General features: G+C 35.2%; 1 pseudogene; it reads right to left on the bottom strand.

Moving 5' to 3' along the window:
• Positions 1-1,952: 1,952 nt before the first annotated feature.
• On the bottom strand, positions 1,953-2,053 carry LOC123793594 (U6atac minor spliceosomal RNA; annotated as a pseudogene).
• Between the last annotated feature and the right edge of the window lie 4,754 nt (positions 2,054-6,807).

Genomic DNA, 6,807 nt, shown 5'->3' with positions numbered 1-6,807 from the left:
CTTAATTTCTAGCTCTCACCATTGGACATTCCGTACTTGCCAGGTCTTCTTCGTATCGCTCTCTCAATGAGTTCTGCTCAGATAGTCCTTCTTGAAATTACAACTGCTCCCATTCCCTGGGAAGTCTTAGCTCACTTTCCTAGCCCAGCTTTTCATAAATAATTTTTCACCCTCTAATATCCTACATAAAAATACTTATTCCTTATGTCCATTGTTTCATAAGGCACCATTAGCTTAAGCTTCATGAGAACATGGTATTTTGTCTATTTTATGGCCAGATTAATCACTGGTAGATAGAAGGCACTCAGTAAATATATTTTAAATAAGCGAATAAACTGTTATGTTTTTCATTCAATCTTATTAGATGATTAGCAAAAAGGAAAGAGGATTTTATTTGATGAATTATTAAATGCAATGAGATTTCACTAGTGAAAATATGAGTTTTGAGCAACTGTTCCTTTTGTGGTCTTATCCTAACCCTAACTCTTCATTTAGTTTGATTTACTATAAAGAATGGTGATAAAGAAATAAAATGAAGATGTCTTTTTTACTGACTCCTGTTAACGGGAATACAGAAACAAGGAAAAAATCCCACATTTATACTTAGCTTAAATGGAAGGAAGCATTGGAGAATTTGGGGAGTAATATTAACTAAAAGCTTTTGGTAAGCAACAGACATTCTAAGGGGGAGGATGTAGGCAGACCAGCCTTCAATCCAAATTCTTAAACTTTGAATCTCTGTAGAGTCAAAGTTTGAGCTACAGGGGTCTCCATACCTTTTGTGATGTGTACAAAATCTCACAGGGATCAATACTGCGTATTTTTCCCTGGGTAGAGGGTTCATGTCACCAAAAGTCTTATACAGGTTCTATAAAAACCAATATGGTTAAAAAAATGTAGTAAAGACTAGAGGCGGACAACACACATTCTCATCTCTAATATTTTAAGAAATGCAGGAAAATGGTAATATATACAGGTATTTCTTTAGCTGGACACTGGCTGATCAACTTTAGATTGTGAATCACGGAACCGGTTTATTTATCAACACGACATTAACATATTAACATACAAAAAGCTACATCCATATATCGATAATGAAATCATCAATAATTAAATCACCATATTTCCAAATTTCATGCTTACTTATTTCGGTGCTCATTTTTCTCTTTAAATAATGTGCTATCTTTGGAATCGGTTATAAATAAACCAATTAACATGATCAGGTGAGTTCTACGTACACCAGTAGCATGTTTGCGTTCTAAAATAATGTTCTACTTTTTTTTCTAGGTAGGTACCAATAAATACAATACATAAAAATAAGTTCTTATAGGCCTATGCAATGTTCTTCACTTCTGCATATATGCATACCAAATGTAAAGCACTATGACATCATGGATTCACCGTGAAAGGGAATCTCTTCAAAGCTAAATGCATACAATTGTTCCTTATTTACTGTAAGATCAAACTCAGATTCCTCAAAGAGGCATTTTCACAATCAATCTGTTCAATCTATCTCCCATAGATGTCTCAAAAAACAAACAAATGCAGCTTTTATTTTAATTGGACATGTTTCTTTACTGCTGTTACCCAACCATGACCATTTGTGCCTTCGGATCTTACTTCATAATACATAAGAAGTTTTTCCCGTGTACAAAATATCTATCGGAATTTCCAGCAGAGGACTCTGGATGTGTCCAGAATGTGGCAGAGTGGAAATCAGCTCTTCTAAGTATGGATCGAAGGCGGGGCAGTACTACAAACCGCTTGTTACCATTGTTTGATGAGAAAAGTACGGCAATTGAGATCACCTTTGGAAATTTGTTTAATAATTTGGCAGAAATTTTTAAAAATTTAAGTTTTAAAGGTAATATCTACACCCAACATGGGGCATGAACCCACAACTCCAAGATCAAGAGTAGCATGTTCCACCAACTATGACAGCCAGGCGCCCCAAAAAATGGTTAGATGCCGCGAAATAGGTGGCAATGCCTTCACCATATGGGTGTTGTCAGGCCCGAGGGGAGTGTTAACCTTCTCTCCTTTCATACAACACTTATGTGTTTTAAGTAGAATCTAATAAATTTGACTTTTATTTTTACATAATTTAGAAATTTTTATATTTCTTGTAGTTTAGTTTTGTTGTAGTTCACAAAAGTATTGGTCCTCAATGGATCTGTGTTCCTTCATTGTAATATTTTGACAAGCACCGATATAAAGGACCTGAGTTTTGCAGGATTGTTATTCTAAGCTCTGGTATGTACTGTTTTTATGGCTCTCAGGAAACTTCAGTTCTCCTAGTCTCAGGTTCCATATATATAAAGCAAAGATCATCAAACCTAACATAAAACATTGTTTAAAATATCAACAATATTGGTAATTAGGTTCCAAACAGAATAAAAAATGGATTTTAATAAATAATGTATTTATCTTCATATCTTATCTTGTTATAAGTGAAATAATGCATTTTATTTTTTCATGTATTACTTTTTTATCTAACAGTTATAGACTGTGCATATATTCACAGCACCTGGGAGAGCTTTGCCCATACCTAGATGCTCAGTAATTACCTATTTGATTTGTTGAGATTGATGTAGAGTTGCAGGTTTTCAGGCAGAAAAGTTAACACAGTGATGTATAAAAAGCATGAATGTATTCAATTCACATTAATGTTGATCCTTTATTCACCAATGGAGAGGCATAATATACATTCCAAGAGACTGGTGGACTTGTCCGTATCGCTACACAATAGTCTCAGCCTAGAATGATGGATGGAATGGCCAGTATGTCTTGAAAAAGTCCTTATTAAATGAACCAAAATAAGTCTTCCTATATTTGAAGAACTCGTTACACAATTATGCTAGCTTTCTACAATTCCAAACCTACTGCAAAAACCTGATGGTTTTCTAAGAGAAATTAGTTAATTCAAAAGCAATGCTAGTGAAACCACATAGTTGCTTCCTGCCAATGTGTCTGACCTCCCAATTAAAATCCTGGGAACCAAGGCTCGGGTGAGCTTCTGATTGGCAGCACTTTGCACAGGCTTGTACCTCCTTGCTGAGAGAATTAAGCATGTTCACGTGACTCTGCTGGGAGATGACACTTGAAAACTTGTGCCTGGTTTCCCCGGACTTTGACCCATGCACCTTTTTCCCTTTCTGGTTTTAATCTCTTTCCTTGTAATAAACTGCAGCATGAGAATAACTGCTTTCCTGAGTCCCATGTATCCTTCCAGGGAAGGGCATGAGCATGGTCGCAGAGGCCGCAAAACAGGCCACTCTTTAAGCTCTCTCAAACTTGAGTTTTCTCAGTTGTTTGTATTCGATGTCCTCGGTATATACAATCAGGGTTTCAGAAGGAATTGTAGTATTTGCATCTTGCATTTCTATTTATTTTTTATCTCACTGACAGTAACTATCAGAACACTATTCAACTGCAAGAGTGATAATGGGCACTCTTGTTATTCCTGACCATAAAGTGGAGCCTTATCTATATTTTAGATTTGTAAAATATGCACAATGGTATGACTCCTTGCAATTACGCAGTGCCAGGTAAATTGAAGGACTTAGGAAATCCCACAGGCTATGCTCAAGTAAAGCTTTAGTGAGGGTAAAGCATACACAGTCGTGCAAGACAAAGTGCAGGCACCCCACCGGGTCCTTTCTGACGTGCAGGACGTACTGGATTCAGATTTTGATGACCAAGAAATCTGTGAGACACCCTGGTCTCAGTGAAGCCACACATTATGCGAATAAGAAGTCTTTTAAATTTCTCTTATATGACCAAAACCAGGCTGCCTGACCCAACTCAACAACAGAAACCGAAGGAATCTGACAGCAGCCAGCTGCAAGCCCACACCACAGACATTTTCTGTACGTGGTGCTGAGAAGCTGGCATAGCTTGCCTCTTACTCTGTCTTAGATCCCAGCACATACACACACCACTAGTTAATACATTTTATTGAAGTAGGAGTTTTTGCATAAATCACTTGGTACTTGGCCTGTCCACTAATGTGCATAGGAAATAAATATTTATTTACTCAGTAATTTGTTGCCTTCTTATTCCATTTTTATCATGTTTAGTCTATATTCTTCTATTCCGAGTTTGTTTATAACAATTTTAAAATCTTTTAATGCATTTGTTTAATTCCTCTGATAATACCATCTTAGTATTAAGCACTGTAAATAATATTAAGCATTACATACACTTGTGAGATATTTATGATAATCACGACTCTGGTGTAAACTTTTAAATGTACCATTATTCTGAAATACCATCACGAATATGAAACTCTACTCCCAATCAAAGGCAATATTTAAAAAGCTTCTCTGTACAGCAAAACAAAAATAAAAATAAAACAAAACAAAAATGAGCCAAGTGAAAAGGCAATGTATGGAATGAGAGAAAATACTTTTAAAACATGTATCACATAACAGGTTAATATACAAAATGTACAGGAATTCATGCAACTCTATAGAAAAAAAACCAAATAATCCAATTAAAAAATGGGCAAAGGACCTGAACAGACATTTTCCAAGAACATACAAATAGCCAACAAGTACATGGAAAAATGCTCAACATCAGTAGTCATCAGGGAAAGGCAAGTCAAAACTACAATGAGATACCACCTTGCAACTGTTAGGATGTCTATTACCAAAGATAAGGGATAGCAAATTCTGGTGAATACATGGAAAAAGAGAACCCCTGTACATGGTGGGAATGTGAACTGGTACAGCCACTGTGGAAAACAGTATGGAGGTTCCTTAAGAAGTTAAAAAGAAAACTGCCATATGATCCAGCAATCCCACCTCTGGGTGTATATCCAAGGGAGTTAAAACCATGATCTCAAAGAGATACCTGCAGTCCAGTGTTCATTGCAACATTATGCACAATATAGCCAAGATATGGAAACAACCTGTATCCATCCACAAATGAATAGATAAATAAAATATCATATATATTCAGTGGAAAATTACTCAGCCTTAAAAAAGATGGGAATCCTGTCTTTTGCAACAATATGGATGAATCTGGAGGGCATTGTGTTCAGTAAAACAAGTCAGACAGAAAACAAATTCTGTGAGGTATCACTTCTATGCAGAGTTTAAACAAATTGAACTCATTGAAACAAATAGTAGCAAAGTGGTTGCTAGGGGCTGGTGTGTGTGGGGGAAATAGGAAGAGGGTGGTACAAAGTCAATAGAAGATTAATATTGTTCAGAAAAAGAGCCACTACATGGCCAAAGTAGTTTAATTTTAATAAATCAAGGAATAGTAATAAATCTTTACAAGCAGACAATATATAGATTCAGATCCCAAGATTTCAAAGATTATAGCTAAAGATTCAGATTCCAAGATTTCAGATCCCAAGATTTCAAAGATTATAGCTAAAATCTAAACATATTAAATTGACAAATCTGATTTTGATTTTTTCTGGTATCTATCAGCAGAACTAAAGCTATTGCATATATTTTCCTTAAAGCTGTGGCTAAGGGAATTTTTAAAATGTTAGGTAATAACTGGCTACGTAATGCTGGAAGTGATTTCTTGAAATGGGATCAACGAATGACATATCCTGAATTTCTTTAGTTACATTTATTAAAAGCAATATTCCTTCAGTTATTTTAAACATTTACCACTGTAATTTCTTTGCTTAATAGGTAGCTAAATTTGTTAAGCTATTAACCAATAATTTGCATGGATGGCTCCCAGGGATCCTCAGAAATGCATCCATTCAAAGTGGTCCACCCACATTGACACCAATTCTGCCACCTATTTCAAAAGAATTTAACGTTTTTTAAAAAAAATTGTGACTTTTTTGGTATTAATTTAAAAAAATTTAATTTGTTTGTAGTTACAGTGAAAATATATTAATTTATCCTCTTTTTTTGAGAATCCTAAAAATATATTGTCTGCTTGTAAAGATAAAAATTTCTTCCTCTTAGCTTTTGTTTCTTGTAATTAGCTCTTCTAAGATTTGTCTAGCTATGCTCCAAGTTCCCATATTCCATAATGAATTATTCTTACTTAGAATTATAATAAAAAATGCTATGTCGTTTGTGACCAATAATATTTTGTAAGGCGGGCCGATCTTCTTAACTGAAATGTCCTTCTGTGTGCATGAATGTGCTTGCCAGACAAATTTCTGATGAGCTGAAAATAATTAAAATGTTGAATATTATAGATGGTAAAAACATTTGGAATTCAGAGCAAACCAAGAAAAAGAAAAACAACGACAAAAGAAGGGGAATGATCTGGACCGAGCAAGATTTACAGAATCAATGGTGATTGCATATGTGTGACATAGTCGGTTGGAAACCCTTGGTGGCAAATACATGAAAGTACTTTGGAACAGGAATGGAATATGTTATTTGATTGTCTATCATGCCAGGATCAGTGTTATGACTCCCTATGGTCTCCAAATAATAAATGTACTCTGTTATGCAGACACTCAGCATTAGATCATTTGCTGTATGGTTTCTCTCACTCTCTCCTTTCCTACCTCCCTCCCTTCCATCTTTTTCTTTTTTTTCCGTTTATAGAATTGTTAAGGAGTCTATCTCCTCTTTGTATGATGCATGACCCGATAAAAGAATAGCCACTGAGTACAGAAAACCCTAACAAGCAGCAATATGAAAATATAATCTCACCAATGCATCTCTTAAGATTTACAGATATCTTAAAAAATGATTTAAACATCCACAGCCAGGCCTAGCATTGTCTCGAAAAGTCTAGAAACCATAGGTAAAACCTGGGTTAAGAAAGGATAGAATCATATAAATGAAATTTAATTATGATGTAATCACCCCCCCC

The sequence above is a fragment of the Ursus americanus genome, chromosome 13 (genome assembly GCF_024610735.1).
Source record: "Ursus americanus isolate L20-20 chromosome 13, mUrsAme1.1.p, whole genome shotgun sequence".
NCBI classification, from domain to species: Eukaryota; Metazoa; Chordata; class Mammalia; order Carnivora; family Ursidae; genus Ursus; species Ursus americanus.
This window is presented reverse-complemented; position numbering and strand designations above follow the sequence as displayed.